Source organism: Alosa alosa, chromosome 1 (assembly GCF_017589495.1).
Source record: "Alosa alosa isolate M-15738 ecotype Scorff River chromosome 1, AALO_Geno_1.1, whole genome shotgun sequence".
NCBI lineage: Eukaryota > Metazoa > Chordata > Actinopteri > Clupeiformes > Clupeidae > Alosa > Alosa alosa.
In genome coordinates, this window is record NC_063189.1 from 29,325,947 (window position 1) to 29,343,572 (window position 17,626).

Genomic DNA, 17,626 nt, shown 5'->3' on the forward strand with positions numbered 1-17,626 from the left:
TCCTTTTTCTCTCCCCCTCTTTCTCTCTCCCTCTCCTCTCTCTTTCCCTCTTTTTAATCAAAGCCTTTCATTTCTGCTCTCTGAACGTGATTTGAACTTGGGAAGTGTGGGGATGAGATGAGAGAGAGGGAGGGGGTAGAAATGGAGAGAGAGATGAGATCCAGACTTATTGCTGCGGTCTATTCATTGAAGATGCTATGTGGAGATTTCTTTTACTTTACAAAACTTGAACATGACCCAGAAATATCAACAGCATGTGAAGAAACTGTTTTGACACGATGTGAAAAGTGTGCACGTTCCATTGCTGCCCAGCCCAGCCCATGTCGTTGGGGATTGCAGTCAAGCCTTCTCTGTTGTTTCCACTCTAGCCTGCATTCTTACACGTACCCACTGTAGTGATGTCTAGTTATCTATCAATCGAGGATTGATTAGTTGGGTATGGCCTCCTGGGTGACGTCACTGTGATAGAAGGCCAGTATTGGAATACACGGGGTAATGTACAGCCGCATGTCAGTTAGCTCCAGGATAAAAGTTATCATCTGTTGTGTATGTTAATAAACTGCACTAAACTGCAACCCGTGTCTCTACTATCGTGACACCCATCTTGCAACAATTTAGCGAAGTAAGTGAAAACAGGACTATTAAAACACACACATGCGAGCGCACATGCCTATGCCTATATGCAGACACACAAGCAAACATATTCAGATAAACACACACACACACACTCCCTCCAATTTCCTCTGTCAAGGTGACCTGGGACTCCTTGACCAGTGTTTGTGTATCTGTGTGTGCGTGTTAAACCAGGGGCCCCTTTGACAAAGCTGGCGCCAGAAGACTTCCTCTTTTCGACAGGGTGCCTTGACCTCGACGACCTTCCTGTGACCCCTTGGTAACCCTGGAAATAGATTCTGGTGGTGTTAATGGTGTTCAGCATAAACACTATTTATTGAGTAAACACCCTGAGCAGAGTTGGGGGGGGGGGGGGGGGGGGGGAATGTCAGAAACATTCCGGTTAAAAAAGACACTGTTGAGCCATGATGTTGGGTGAGGATGAAAAGAGGGCTGTGCTGGGCAGAGGAGGAGAAGGAGAGGAGCAGTGTGAAGATGAGGGTCATGCTGCCAGAGAGGAGGAGAAGAGGGGGAAACCCGTCCTCCAGAATAGAGCGCAGCTGGAGGACTAAGGGCGGATGTCTGACAGGAAAGCCTCTCAGGCTGGCAGATCAAGGGGCTGAAATATGGAGGGTTTAACTCTTAACTCGGCTGTGTCTCCCAGACTCCTGTAGAGCAGAGGAACTCCTCAGGGTTTGGGCTACTGTGCATCAGGAGAGCCTGATAAGAAAGCATGGTGACACTGTGTGTTAGGAACTGTTCTAATGACGCCTGCCTGTGTGTAACATCTCAGATCAGACCTGGTGCACATGTTTCTGTCATTTCTGTCTTTGTACACTGTGTTTCTCCCTGTATGACGGCGTTTGCATAGGAGAACTACTCTAATGCAAGGACATCAATAAGGAATAAAATAAGTTTTACCAGCAACAATTGTTTTATATGAGCTCCAAAACACATCACCAGCTTCCAACATCCAAGGTCATCTTATGGACTCTGGATTTCATTTTGGATTTGTTTCCTATGGGCTATCAACTTCCTGTTTACACTGTACACAGTATGACCGATTGCCTGTCAGTTTTAATAGGCTATTCTAATTGAACAATAGCTTAAATTATCTAACCAGTTCAGTAACATCAGTTGCTTGAACATTTTAAACCCTTTTCTTGTTTGCTGGAGGGAACATTTTCAAAAAGTCAGTCGACATTACCATGAGACGTGGTGCTGAAGACAATGACTATAAAAAAAACATATTTGGCAATGTTTTAACATAAACAGGAAGTTGATATGCCAGTACAAGCAAATTCAAATGGAGTCGTGCATATACCGTATTACAGTTTTTCTCAGTTGCTTTATTTCTCAGATCAGAGCTGAAATTCTCAAAACTACCTGTTCAATCTTCACATCATTGAGTCACTTGTGCACATCAAAAAAGCAGTTTTCTCATTTCTTTGACAAGTTAAATGCTTTGGTACGTCCATGCAAATGATTATGTACAATTCTCTGCTGTTTCCTACATTATCAATTGCTTATGTCATGTTGATCAAAATGTATTATAATGGGTCTCTGTTGAATAGTCTCACCCCCCACAACATTTAGGCATTAGTTCATAGCATAGTCTTTACATGCAAAATGGTTGAACAAGTTGTCATAATATGTCAAGCAAGATGATATTTGGGGCAGCCGTGGCCTACTGGTTAGCGCTTCGGACTTGTAACCGGAGGGTTGCCGGTTCGAACCCCGACCAGTAGGCCACGGCTGAAGTGCCCTTGAGCAAGGCACTTAACCCCTCACTGCTCCCTGAGCGCCGCTGTTGTTGCAGGCATTGGGATTGGGATTGGGATAAATGCAGAGACCAAATTTCCCTCACGGGATCAAAAGAGTATATATACTTATACTATTCGTTGTGATGTGGATGAGAATTTGTGGCCCAACAGACAGGAACTTCAGGATGTGTAGGATCCACTGTAATTCCTACAGCACTGCATGTTCAGTTTTCGGAGATTGTCTACTGTACAGTATGTGCTATGCAGTGCTGTCTTTTCCTTTCTGTATCGCAATGACATGATCTGTCAACAAATGACAGTACAAAGAGTAAAAGTGTAAATGTGAATCTTGTCCAGTCTCTTGCAATCAAACTCCCACATACACTAAGGTGTAAGCTACAATTTACAATAATTGTCATCAAAACTTAGTTTACATCAGAACATCTCTCCAGAGTACATTATATTGACAACATCATAAGCAATTTGACTGTCTTATCTACACAATGACACAAGGACTGGTAATTCTGATGGCACTGTTCATTGACATAGACATGAGATATTTACTTTTGAGAGATGAACTAAGGATTTCGAGCAAGAGGGCTTTTGCAAGTAATCCATGGTGTTTTGCTATTAGTACGAATTGTTTTGAGAAAAGCACTTATACTGTTTTGCAAATGTTGAGGATGATCCTCAAAATGTAGCCTACCAAAGCGACTGAGAAAAACTGTATTATGCATGCACCATGGTGGATAGTAATGGTATTTATTGTAGTAGTTGTATTATAATGATATAATAGTATTTTATTGTAGTATGACGATAACAGCTTCTGCTAAATGAATAAACGTGAATGTAAAGGCCAGAATAGAGACGAGCACATCCAGCCCTTTGCCAGTGCTGGATCAGCACAGTAGTGCTACCTGTGCTAGTGGTCAGCATAGTCTACTTTTCCTCAGGTGTTGGCAGGCCTATAATTGTCTTTGATGTATTTCTTGTGAAACAAATAACCTCTCTAAAGGAGCACTGGTCATCACAAATATAGGCTACCATAGCTTACATAGCTCCGTTTGGCTTAGCCTACTGCCAACACTTCCGTTTTTCCATGGGTTTCTCCCATAGCCTATTCAAGGTCATCTTCCGGCGCCCTCCTATTTTGTTATCTCCCGGAAAACTCCCGTAATTTGCATGACTATCAAACTTAATTCATTCATTTTTTCTGTTAGTCTGTCATTTCCCAGGTTGCCAGATTTACATACACAATCACTTAGCCTAGGCTACTTTCAATTTCAACCTTTTTGACACCCCCAAAACCCCAAAAACCGGGTAGCCTACACTGCACACTGAACAGCCAGTCTCGCATTGCAAGCTGCTAATAGCCTACAGCTGTCCTACTGTTTATCTGCAAGTGCTTGTTTTCCCTATTCGCCCCTGTTTGTCAGGTTTATCACAAACACTTCTCAGTCTCGGATATGACAAGGCAACTCAGGCAGGAACTGAATCAAGCTATTCTAATTCCAAACAAGCGTCCCAACACACACACACACACACAGCCTCAAAATTATTTTCTGACTTATTTTCTTGTAACTGGACAAGTGTCTATTCAGACAACAGACACAGAAACACAGCGTTTCAAAACAATCTTAATTTGAGTGTGGTTTCGCTTGAAATGATATTATTTCACAGCCGGGAGGAAGCCAGGCTTTGGTCACCCTCGCAGGTGGCATTCTGTTTCGTTTATTCCCCAGAGATAGAAGCGAAACGAATGCAGTAGAAATTGCTGACAGGCGTGTCTGTGCAGATGCGTGTGTGTGTCGAGTCTACTCCCCGGGGCACTCGGGGGAGGAGGGCTATCTCCGGGGGAGCGCGGAAAAGCATGACAGCGGCGGTAGAAGTGGCGCGCGCGCCTGCAGGTATGGAACAAGCGTCCCGTAAACACGGACCTGCCCGGACTTGAAAATCGTTTCCAAGGTAACGGCCCACTCAGGCCTACTCACACACACACACCACCTACACGTGGTTACAAATCAGCCATGTGTGTGTGTGTGTCTCTCTCTCTCTCTCTCTCTGAACAGCTGGTGTGTATGTGGGTCAGTTTCCCCAGGTGTAGGCTAGTCAAAAAACGGAAACGGGTCCGTATTTATTCAGAGGGCTATTTGTGGCAGCACTCCAACAACATCCGGGACTGGTGCGCATGTATGTCTGGATTAGCCACAGAATCACATGATACCAGGCTACTCCACAGTTCACTTCAGACAGATTGACACAAAGATGGGGTGGGCTAAAGTCTCAAAGTATCGTCTCAAACTATCGCCTGTCAGTGCACAGAAGCAGACAAAAATGACAGATAGATAGATAGATTATAGATAGATGGATGGACAGACAGACAGATAGAAAGATAGACAGATGGATGGATGGCAGATTTCTCACGGGGAAATAGCAGAAACCGCCTCCATGTTTAAACTGCCTGTTGGAACTTTAAAATGAAGCTAAAAACAGTCATTAAGTGACTTTACATAATGCAGGTTGTTGATACCTGCTTGCAGCGCTCACTCACTCTCTGCATCTCCAGTTAAGCCAGCCAACAGACCGGCTGCTGATGTAGGAGACGGTGGGAGAAATGTGGGTCTGGCTGCTATATTTGTGTTACGGACACACACACACACATACAAACATGTACGCACGCACACATACACACACACACACACTTGAGTGCGACAGTGAGGCTAGTCTGAATAAGAACACCGACCCACTGAGCTTGGAGCCTTTTCCAGAGTACTCTCCCACGCAGCTTCAACTCTCAGAGAGAGAGAGGGAGAGAGAGTGAGGGAAAGACACACCATAGACGCCTGTACACACATATACACAGTTACAGACCCCGACCCCTCACCCCCATGACAAGATGCCATAGAGCGCAAAACACAATCACCACACAGACACCCACCCTCCTATGCCCTGACAATTACACACACACATACACACACTGAACTGCAAGATTCAGGACTACACAGCTCTATAAATAAAGTCCCACAGCACTGCACTGAAAATAGCCTATTCGAGAACAGAAATAGCTGTGGACATAAACATGAATAACTCCGTCAACTCTGCTGCTCTCCCCTATTTCTTTCTTTCTTTCTTCCTTTTCTTCTTTCTGTCTTTCCCCCTCTCTCAGTGGAGTTGCCCAGCAACTGTTGCTACTGTCCAGTGCGTCAGTGGGTTTGGGCTTTTGTTCAGAGCTGCAGATTATTAAAACGCTGCTCTGTGGCCTGCCCAGAGGAAAGAAAATGTTAAAATGAGATCTCTTCTCTTTCTCAATTGTTTCTCCTAGACAATAATGAGATCACAGTGATATAAAAATTAGATTATTGCTTTTGTCTCCCGCTCCTCAGGTTTGTCTCTGGAGCAAAAGAGTTAAGTTATCTCAGTGTAGACTCCCGTTAATCTACAAATGAGATCTCCACAATATTTTAAATAATGCTCAGTGTTGTCTCAGTTTAGTCCTTTTTTGATTATTTTTTGATTTACAAATGAGATCTCAACAAATAATCAAAAAAGGACTAAACTGAGACAACTAGAATTAGAACGTTTCAAATTTGTATAGAGATTTCTTTCACAGAACTGACGCAGCCTAATCTGAGAATGATCGAATTGTGTGAGTTTACAGCTCTCTGGTGGATCAGCCTGAGTAAAATATGAGATGTATAAATTGGACAACACTGAAAATATTGTTGAGATCTCATTTGTAGATTAAAGGGAGTCTACACTGAGATAACTTAACTCGTTTTCTCCAGAGAGAAACCTGAGAATTGCTAGCTGGTTTAATGTTAGCTACTTGTAAGTTACATCACTGGCTGTGCAGCTTGTCTAAAAAGCTAACGTCTAACGTTGCTAGCTTACTTTGCCTTATACAGCTTTAGTCTGTACTCTGTATGTTTTGAATGGCGTTAAGCCATGCTGTAGCCAAAATGCACGGAATTTAATTTTTTTTTAAATTGAGGCATTAAGATCAATTTCCAACAGATGATTTATTTTATTCCTCTTTTAGTCAACTGAGCATGGGTGTCTTAACTTATGCACAGTTGATGGTATTATAAAGACACATCAAGTTAAAATTAATATGATTTATTTAAAAATAACCATTCCCTACGACAAATAAATAGTTTATGTAGACTGTCACACAAGTGGAACATTGGCCACAGCTTGTAACGACTTCTTTTTTTACAATTCCTTGCGTAGGGATGTGTACGCAAGGATGTGTATCCTTGTGTAACGTTAACCTGGGAATTACAACAGAAAGGAACACGTTTCAGCTAATCAAAATCAATGACTGGAACTGTCAGTTTTAGAGCTATTATTACCACACTGATAGATTAATTTTGCCTTTTATCTGCAGCCTACATTATGCACTGTGGAACGCTCTGCGGATGGACAGCTGTGGAATCCGCAAAGGTCAAGAAGGCTTTTGTTACGAGGGCTGGAAGTTCCAAAAAATCCATGAAGCTGGGGTAATTTTCTCTTTTATTTTAAATTATTTCCAATTGTGATGAGCATTGTTGGTGGTGGTGTTGATTTTTAAAGGGTAGGCCTCTATTGCACTAAAATTATTCAACCTTTATACAGTTAACATCAAACTGTGTAGCTACGAAAGCTACAAAATCACATTTTTCATAGAAATGATAGAGGCGAAATTTCCACTAGGTTTTATGAAGATATTTTATGAAGATTTTATGGCCAAAATGATTAACCCCCCAACAATATTTGTTGTATGGTGTATCTGTATTTTCTTCATCAAAATGGACAACAACCTTTTGTTTTTGTTCTTGACAATTGTCAGTGTCTCTTGAGTGATCAGAGCTAAATGTTTTGGGCTAATTTAGATGTAATATTGAGTCATTGTATAGCTTTACCGGATAGACCCTAAAGCACTCCTACTTGTTTACAAATCACTTAAAGGACAAATCCGGTTTGAATTGATCCATAGCCCTGTTGCTGGAAATCACTGTGTGCTGTCCATAGGAAAAAGAACAAGTGGCACAGCCAATTCTGAGTTATGGACAGGGAAGTATAGCCCAGAGCCGTATAGAAGTACTTTTGGTAGCTGATCTAATGAAAAGAAGATACCGAAGGCTTTTTTGCCAAATTGAGTCAGCTTTACTTCCTTGTCCATAACTCGTCTAGGTTATGACCAGTTTTATTGTTCTTTTTCCTTTGGACAGTGCCTGGTGTTCTTTTTATTTTCCCAAATAATTTTACAGCCAATTTACAGCTGTGTAATACACGCACACTAACTGGAGGAAGTCTGGCTACTTAACTTTTTTTGCCAAAGAGCAAAAGATATGCCGACAGTCCACATTTTGAACTAGACCATAATTAAACTATGATGCCTACAAGCCTATGCTTACTTTTCCGCTGCTCTTCAGACTCTGCCTTCCTCTTCGCCCCTCCACTGTCCTCACATTTTTTGAGCACTTTACTGCTTCGTTTTGTTAGACTGATCTAAACTGAACTGTCTTCTTCGGTAAAACTGTACTAGAGCAAAGAGTATAGTGTACTGTAGTGTTGACGTGCGTCCGACACCGTGTGGTGCCTGTGTGTGTGTGTATATATAACTGAGGGATATTCCAGGAAGCAGGTTTACTGGCTTAACTGGGTATGTTAACCCAGAGTTAGCGGTAAACCTGGGATTTCAGTTCCAGAAAGCTCAAAAATTAACCAGGCTATGTAAGTAACTATGGTAACATAGGCACTGAACTTAACCTGGTAGGGGGTAGGTTTTGTTCAGGTTATGTTCAATCATGTTCGGTTATTTCAGTGCATGTTCAACCAGGCCGCTATTTTTAAACTTGTCACACAATGGCGTTTCATTTTGACGAAGGTCCGATTGACAAAGAAGCACAAAATCTGTGCAATTCACCGTGAGAGGGCGATAAGATCACAACATCACATGATAGCCTATCCATTCTTTTCCAAACAAGTTTTTCAAGAGCGCTAGAGTTTTTCAGCTGAATCATAAATATAGGCTAGGCTTGAAAAGCATTCTCCATCCCTACATTACAGTACGCATGGTGGATTTGAATATAATAAAATAAATCTTTAATGTAGGCTAGCTAGCCTACACCATATTGGACATTTGTCTTTGGCTCACCAGACAGATGGACAAACAACATCTCAGACACATTGAAGATATAATTAAAACAAGTAGCCTACAGTACAAAAAAGGGAAAACATATAGAAAATGAATAAATAAGTTTAAATAAAGACTGCATAATAGCTGTCATGCAGGTAGGCCTATGTGTGTTGTCACTAAGTTTGGTTAAGAATGCTGATGGCATTTGGGATAAAATAGTTTTTAATAGGCTACACACGCTCTCCGACTGGGAGTTTTTGTAGTGTCGGTCGGTGCGTAAAGTTTACCTTGCACTAAAGCAGTTCATTCGTTTTCATGGACACAAACCCACAAGGATCATTAGTACCCAACTGGCAGGTCAGCATCACTTATTAAGTTTTCCAAATGTGCACCGACGATAGGCTGTCTTAGCTGGTGAGCTTCAATTAACAGGCTTTGGCTTTTTCAGAATGTCCTTAAGGTCGAATGGATAGGTCATAGGCCACTTCTATTTTTGGATGCTCTCTTAATGGTGTTGGTGTTTAAAACACATTTTTAATGTATTAATTGCCAGATGATATGTGATTATGCTTCACATCTTATCACAAACATGGAGGCGAAATGGCAGGGCCCAGTAGGCCTACACAATGCCAGGAATGATGTAGCCTATCCGGTAGTCTAATTTGAGCGACACATTTCAACAGGGTGCATTAGGGCAGGCCTACACCTTACTAGAATATTATCAGATCCACTACAGACTAATTAATGTGTAGGCTGTAACTTAATGTTATATGTGCAATTACAGGAGAATTTGATGGGTAGGCTATGCTACTGGGGGTGACTATTCATCACCCTTCCGATGCTGGAGCGCAATGGTTTAACTTGGCCCACAGCTGCAGAACCCGCATTAAAATAGAAAATTACATTTGGGATTGTCAAGGAATCTATGGCCCACTCAATCTGTGACAAGGTAGGCTAGTTTAAGAAAGCATAATTCAAAGCAGCCAATACAATACGTAATGTCCACTAAATTATTATGACCGCCGCTAGCGAAGCTGTAGCCCCACTAGACTTTTACGGAAAAAATTTCGCTTCATCCCCGGGGGCCACTCCCCGTGCTGGACCCAAAAAAGCAGTTTTTCCTAAATAACTACCTGAACCGTGGCACTGAGGATGAAGAATCTTTTATGGTATGTTGGTCTCAAGGGCCCACATCAACCTGGCCCATAATCACTCATTTGTGATTTGCACCCCCCTGGTAAAAAATGAAAATGCAATATCATTCTGCTTTAATCGCCCCTATCTTCAGTTAAGATGTTCAGAACTACACCAAATCCGCTACGCGTCGGGGTCCAACATTACTGGGCCATACCCCTCTTCCATTCTACTCTACCATACTCAACACTATTGTATCATATTGTCAGACACCAAACAGGACGAGGACCACAAAAGCGTCACGTTAGAATGTTTATTTAAGGGTTTGGGGGTTACAGGGGTTTCAGGGGGTTCGGGAGTTCCAAGAGTCTGCGTGTGTGTGTTCCCCAATAGCCGAGCAGCAATGGCAGGAGCTGGATGATCCGGGAAGTCCTGGGGAAACACACACACAACAGCAATTGAAACGAAGCAGCAGTACAGTCAAGGGCTAGGCTGTATTCAGAGAAGAAGAGACGGAAGGCAGGTCAAGATTACCGGGCTGGAGATCAAAGAAGTAGTCGAGCGGGTCTGGGTTCACAGGCAAAGAGTAAGAGTCGTTTTCCAAGACAGGCAGGTAACTGGTGCGGGTTTGCAGACGATCTGACAAGTGTGGACTGAAAAGCAAGGCTTTATATACCGGGCATGATGAGTGGTGAATGCAGTGCAGCTGGTAGGTAAACGAGGGTGAGGCAGAGCAGAGCAGGAACAGGTGGAGGTCATCAGACTTTAATCAGCGCGTGTTACCAGGCAGAGAGCTCATGACCCCCCCCCTAAGGGGCGGCCCCAGAAGTCCCCAAGAGTGACGCCCACCACCCGGGAGGGCGGAGGGGAGCGGTGGAGGGCTAGAATTCCCTCCGGCGGTCCGAGTGAACATCCTCATCCCTCGGAGGGGAGCTGGAGGGTCGTGGACAGAAGACGGGACAGGTACCGAGACAGGGTCAGGGTCAGGCACAGGACAGGAAGCCGGGCGGGCAGGACGGTTAGGGACCCCTCTGGGGCGGCCCCTCTGGATTGCAGGTTGATCAGGATGCAGGCGGTGGAAGTCGGGCGATGAGTGTCCGGTCCACAATCCGACTGGCTGGCACCCAGGTTCTCTCCTCAGGCCCATAGCCCTCCCAGTCGGCGAGATACTGGAGGCCCCTACCTGCGCCGTCTGGACCGGCAGGCGTCGAACGGTGTACACCAGCCCACCGTCCAACGAGAGCGAGGAGGAAGCGCACGGGGACCAGCGGGCTTTTCATGCGTCGGCTTGACTTTGAAACATGGAAAGTAGGGTGCACCCTCATGGAGGTTGGCAACTGGAGCCGGACTGCGGTTGGGCTGATGACCCTCTGGATATGTAACGGGCCGAGGAATCGAGGTGCCAGTTCTGCGATTCCACCCGCAGTGGGAGATCCTTGGCTGACAGCCACACCTTCTAGCCAACACGGTGGCGGGCCGGGCGATCTTCGGCGGTTAGCCCCAGTGGCATAGCTGACAGCTGACTTGAGTAGCGTGGCACGAGCTTGTGACCAGGTACGACGGCAACGGCGGGCATAGGCGAGGGCAGACGGGCAGGACACATCTCCCTCCTGGCTGGGGAACAGGGGGGGCTGGTAGCCATACACACACTGGAAAGGTGACATACCAGTGGCAGAGCAGGTGAGGGAGTTGTGAGCATACTCTATCCACGCCAGTTGTTGTGCCCAAGCCTGGGGTTTAGAAACCATGCACCGCAGCGCCTTCTCCAGCTCCTGGTTTGCCCGCCGGATTGACCATTGGACTGGGGTGGAACCCAGAGGTGAGACTCACTGTGGCCCCTAGAAGACAGCAGAACTCCTTCCAGAATGTGGAGGTGAATTGCGAACCTCGGTCAGAGACAACATCCCTGGGCAGCCCGTGTAGACGGAAGACATGATCAAGAACAGCCTGGGCAGTCTCTCTGGCAGATGGCAGTTTAGGGAGGGGAATGAAGTGTGCCATCTTGCTGAACCGGTCAACCACAGTGAGAATGACTGGCCATCCCACCTGATGGTGGGAGGCCAGTTACAAAGTCCAAGGAGACGTGGGACCAGGGTCGTGTGGGCACAGGCAAGGGCTGGAGTAAACCAGCCGGGGCCAGTGGGAGGACTTGTTCTGATTGCAGGTGGGGCAGGCACGGACGAATTCTCGGACATCCCTTCTCAAAGCAGACCACCAGAAGCGCTGGGCAAGGAGATGGCAGGTGCGGGCGGAGCCCGGGTGGCAGGCAAGCAGGGAGTTGGGTCCCCACTGTATGACCCGGGACCTCAAATTCTCTGGGACAAAGAGACGACCGTCTGGGCATGCACTGGGACTGGGATGGTCACGGAGGACCTCCTGAATTTCCTCCTCGATATCCCAGGTCAGGGCAGGTTCCTGGGAAGGGGCGCCATCCTTATGAAACTGACGGGAGAGAGCGTCCGCTTGGTGTTCCGAGAACCTGGGGCGGTATGACAGGGTGAAGTTGAATCTGGTGAAAACAAGGCCCAGCGGGACTGTCTGGGGGTTAAGACGCTTGGCGCTATGGGATGTATTCGAGGTTTTTTGTGATCGGTCCAGACCAGGAACGGAACTGTGGACCCCTCCAGCCAGTGACGCCACTCCTCCAGGGCAAGCTTGACTGCCAACAGCTCTTGGTCTCCAACATCATAATTGCGCTCTGCAGGTGAAAGCCGGGCGAGAGAAAAAATGCACAGGGTGCAACTTGTTGTCCTCCTCTGCCCGTTGAGAGAGTATGGCCCCGACTCCCACGCCTGAGGCATCCACCTCGACAACGAACTGCCGGTCTGAATCCGCATCTGGAGGATGGGGCAGTGGTGAACCGGGCCTTGAGGGTATGAAAGGCTGTGTTGGCCTCTGGGGTCCAGGAAAAGGGGTGTTTGATGCTGGTCAGAGCTGTGAGGGGAGCGCGGCGACGGAGCTGTAGTTCCGGATGAATCTCCGGTAGAAATTGGCAAACCCGAGGAATTGCTGCAACTTCTTCCTATTCCCCAGAACTGGCCAGGAGGTAACTGCCGAGACCTTTTTGGGTCCATCTGGATATTGCCTTCAGCGACAATGTATCCCAGGAACGGCACAGTCTGAGCGTGGAACTCGCATTTCTCCGCTTTGACATAAAGGGAGTTCTCCAGGAGCCGTTGAAGAACCAGCTGGACATGACGAAAGTGTGTTCGACAGAGTTCTGGAGAAAATTAAGATGTCGCCCAGTTTTAAGACTAATTTATTCAGCATGTCCCGCAGCACATCATTCACCAGCCTGGAATACCGCTGGGGCGCGTTGGTGAGGCCAAATGGCATTACCAGGTACTCATAATGGCCGGTGTGGGTGTTGAATGCAGTCTTCCACTGGCCACCCTCCCTTACTCGGACTAGGTGGTAAGCATTTCTAAGGTCCAGTTTGGTGAAAATAGTGGATCCCTGGAGCAACTCAAAAGCAGAGGTGAGTAAAGGCAGAGGGTACCGGTTCTTCACTGTGACATCGCTCAGACCTCGATAATCAATGCAGGGGCTTAAGAGAACCATCTTTCTTTCCCACAAAGAAGAACCCGCACCAGCTGGCGAGGGAAGACGGGCGGATGAGTCCAGCTGCCAGGGAGTCCCTGATGTAAACCTCCATAGTTTTTCTTTCAGGAGGGATAGTGAGTAGAGGTGACCTTTGGGTGGAGCAGTCCCAGGGAGGAGATCAATGGCACAGTCGCATCGGACGGTGTGGGGCAGAGATGTGGCTTTGGTCTTGTTGAACACCTCTCGGAGGCCATGGTAACATTCAGGGACATTAGAAATGTCGGGGGCAGTGCTGGGGGGTACTGAGCCGGGGGGCAGCGAGGCAGCACGCAAACAGGTCAGGTGGCAGGCATTTGTGCCTGAGGATTGTGGAGACGAGCCAAGGGTAGCCCAGGATTAGGGGTTGGCCTGGGGAGCTGAGCAGGTGGAAGCGGATGGTCTCTCGGTGGTTTCCTGACACCATCATTGAGATGGGGGCTGTGATGCTGGTAACTGTGCCAATTACGTGACCGTCCAGGGCCCGGGCTGGAACAGGAGTGGACAAGCGATGGCTTTCCAAGCCCAGCTGACGAGCAAGTCCTGTGTCAATAATGTTTGCTTCTGCCAGAGTCCACCAGGGCTGCCAGGGTGTGGGTGGAATCAGACAGGTAAAGACAGACTTGGATGAGGGTTTACGGCTGATGGAGGGCGGAATGTTCATTGAGCTCTTCCGTTCCTCCTACATCTGGTGAGCTCCGCCTTTTGCTGGACAGGTGGCGACTTCGACCATCACCACCACAGTACAGGCACAAGTTGAGGTGATGCGTCGCTGGCTCTGCAGGGGTTAGGAGGCGGCCGATCTCCATCGGTTCAGACTGGTCGGCTGGTTAGACGGTGTGGCAGGTGCGACAGAAGGGCAGTTGGGACCACCGTGTGCTGGTGGATGGACTCTGGCCTCTCTCTCGACGACGGACCTGGATCCTGCGGGTCACGGACAGCCAGAGCAATGGCTTCATCAAGAGTGGGGGTTGATCATGGGAAACCAGCTTGTCCTTTATGTAGTCCGCCAGGCTGTGGAGGAAGGCATCCACCAATGCTTCCATGTTCCAGGAGCTCCGACTTGCCACAGTTAGGAAGTCAATGGAGTAATCCGCAACAGTCCTTCTGCCTTGGCGAATACTCATCAGGGTCCGAGATGCCTCGGCTGTGGTGGGATTCCAAAACGAATACCTTGAGCATCTCCTCTGCGAATAGGTTGAAGGTTGCACATGCTGGGGTCTGGCCGAACTCCGCCCGTTCCCCAGAGTCGAAGCCTCGGCCCGGCCAGGTGAGTGATCACGTAACCGACCCTCGCCCCTTCAGTGGCAAAAGTCCTGGGTTGCAGGGGTAAACTGGACACGCAGCTCGTCAGGAACGCCATTACCTGGGTTGGGTCGCCGCTGAACCGCTCTGGGTTGCCGATCCTGGGTTCTGGGGCTCCGGCAGCCACGGCAGCAGTGGACTGGGCAGGAGACTCGGGTGCTGGGCGGTGAGAAGTTGAATGATCATTGCAAGTTGTTGCTGTTGCTGCTGGAACTGCTGAAGCTGTTGGTGGCGGCTTGAAGTAGGGAGGCAGTGTCAGCAGTGTTGCGGTTTGCCTCTCTCTTAGTCTCTTCCAGGCGTTGCATGGCGGTGGGTGGTTCTGGTTGGCCGGTTTCCATGCTGGTTCGACCGGCGCTGGGTCCATGTTTGGTCAGATCGTACTGTCAGACACCAAACAGGACGAGGACCACAAAAGCGTCACGTTAGAATGTTTATTTAAGGGTTTGGGGGTTACAGGGTTTCAGGGGTTCCAAGAGTCTGCATGTGTGTGTTCCCCAATAGCCGAGCAGCAATGGCAGGAGCTGGATGATCGGGGAAGTCCTGGGGAAACACACACACAACAGCAATTGAAACGAAGCAGCAGTACAGTCAAGGGGCTAGGCTGTATTAAGTAGAAGAGAGACGGAAGGCAGGTCAAGATTACGGGGCTGGAGATCAAAGAAGTAGTCGAGCAGGTCTGGGTTCACAGGCAAAGAGTAAGAGTCGTTTTCCAAGACAGGCAGGTAACTGGTGCGGGTTTGCAGGCGATCTGACAAGTGTGGACTGAAAAGCAAGCTTTTATATACCGGGCATGATGAGTGGTGAATGCAGTGCAGCTGGTAGGTAAACGAGGGTGAGGCAGAGCAGAGCAGGAACAGGTGGAGGTCATCAGACTTTAATCAGCGCGTGTTACCAGGCAGAGAGAGAGCTCATGACACATATTACTCCACACTGCTGTTTAATACTACTCAACACTACTTGGCCATATACTCTACCATACTCAACATTACTGGGCTATATACTCTACCATACTCAACACTACCACACTACTCTTCCATACTCAACACTAATCTACTCTGCTATACTACTCTACCATACTCAACACTACTCTACTATACTACTCTACCATACTCGACACTAGATAGATAGATAGATACTTTATTGATCCCCAAGGGGAAATTCAAGCTAATCAAGCTAAATTCAACTACTGGGCCATATACTCTACCATACTCTACCTACACTACTGGGCCATACTGCTATACTATACAGTGGAACGTAGCAGAGGGGGCGACAATGTAATAAGGTAAAATCTTAATCTCACCATGTCACTGAATCAGGGGAGCAATGAGCTTGTTTCCCCGCAATTAGGGCTGGGATAAACGATTATTTTTTAAACGATTAATCTAGCGATTATTTTTTCAATGCATCGATTAATCTAACTGTGCCGTCCTCGATATGTCTGCTAATATCCTAACGGCCAGCTAAACTTTTTCCCCACACCAAGACTCTGAAGATTAATTCTAGTTCCACAGGTTTATTGGAGTTAGAGAAAAGGTGAAACTGCAACATACAAAAAGGCAAGGACAAATTAGCGCCATGCCATTCAACCTTGATTACACATGAATAAAGGCTCTACAAACATAAAATCACTTTGAAAATGAAGAATACCTCCACACAATATCAAAAAAGAATGGGTGTTTCAAGCTAACCTCCTGATTGACGATGACGAACAATGAAGCTAGCGGTTATGACTTCTGTTGGCCTTAACGTCAGTGTTGGTGGTTAGTAAAAAAAGAATCTGTGCTGTAACGTTAATGTTAGCTATACTTGCACAATTCTGTGGTTAATTGTGATCGAATTATTTCAGAAATATACAGCTTAACAATTAACCTGCATTGGTTGACTGGAAGAGGCTCTAGCGATTGGTAATTGGGAATCTCTTTCTCTTATGCTTCAAGCAGGACTGAGACTTTATTGTATTGTGTGTGTGTGTGTGTGTGTGTGTGTCTGAGAGAGAGAGAGAGAGAGAGAGAGAGAGAGAGAGAGAGAGAGCTCTCTCCAGCCTGGTAGCAGGGTGGGTCCTGTCCTGGTCATGTAGCTGATAAAAATCAGTAGGCATATTTTAAGGTCATTTTGTGTTTTGTACTGGGTTTTTTTGGGGGGGTTAATCATGTTCAACACATACTAGGCCCCTTCATTAGCCTACTAATTGTGGCTATAACTAATGTAAATGTACACCTCTGAATCCAGGCAACACTGACCAGAGACCTGCAATCCTTTGGATGAAGAAGGCTACATTTGTGAATCATTTCTTGTGTTGGTTAAACAGGAGACATGAAGAGTTCTTGGTAAGTTGTACATTGATTTAATAGAATTTGTAATACATTTTTGTTTAGATGAGCCAAATAATAGGAATCAGCTTTCATCTAGGCCTGTGTTTTTTTATGTGTAATTTTTAGATGCTTTTGGTTTGCCTCATCCATTATGTCGGAAAAGAACAGGAGTGGGGAATGCGCTGTTGACTGCATGGCCAACTGGAGCACCCACAAGGCTCTTGTGAAGGAAGTCAACAAGCTCTTGTGCTTCAGGTGTGTATATGTGTTGACAAATATCTCTTGCGCTTGGTAATTGTCATTGGTAATAAATTATCATTTAACAACCACACAATGTCTTGTTTGCCCAAAATAACTACCAGGGAGGTGTTACCAAGACAGCTGCAGAGTTGCAAGACTGGGCTTTAGTAATATTTTGTCAGATAGTAAAGGATAAATAGTTTAATGTTTTTTCCCCCTGCTAAGATGACATGCTGTCCATGCATCTCAAATTGAGAAGGATGGATGGAAAGAACTCTTTGACCAACCCCCAACTGAGAGAGCTGAGGTGGCTATCAGTAAATATATTTGAGTGGACAAATAGAACTTCTCTGACAAATGACATGTTGAAATCTTGTTTTAGACCTCATAATGATCCTGTAATTTAAATAGGCCGGTTTTGTGGCGCCCTGCCACAGATTTAGCCTGGCTAGCGCCACCACTTCTCAATGAGAAGTGGTCTGGGAACCAAACGTTCATTTTCTCGTATTTGAAAAAAATGCCCAGATCCGTTTATTGGGTGCCACGGATGTCTATGAAAT

General features: G+C 46.4%; 1 long non-coding RNA gene across 1 annotated transcript; it reads left to right on the forward strand.

The window, feature by feature from the left end:
* The first annotated feature begins 6,714 nt into the window (after positions 1-6,714).
* On the forward strand, positions 6,715-17,377 carry LOC125292897. The gene is made up of 4 exons (XR_007193332.1): positions 6,715-6,874; positions 16,744-16,841; positions 16,953-17,081; positions 17,292-17,377. It is a non-coding gene; the product is annotated as an uncharacterized LOC125292897 (long non-coding RNA).
* Positions 17,378-17,626: the final 249 nt, after the last annotated feature.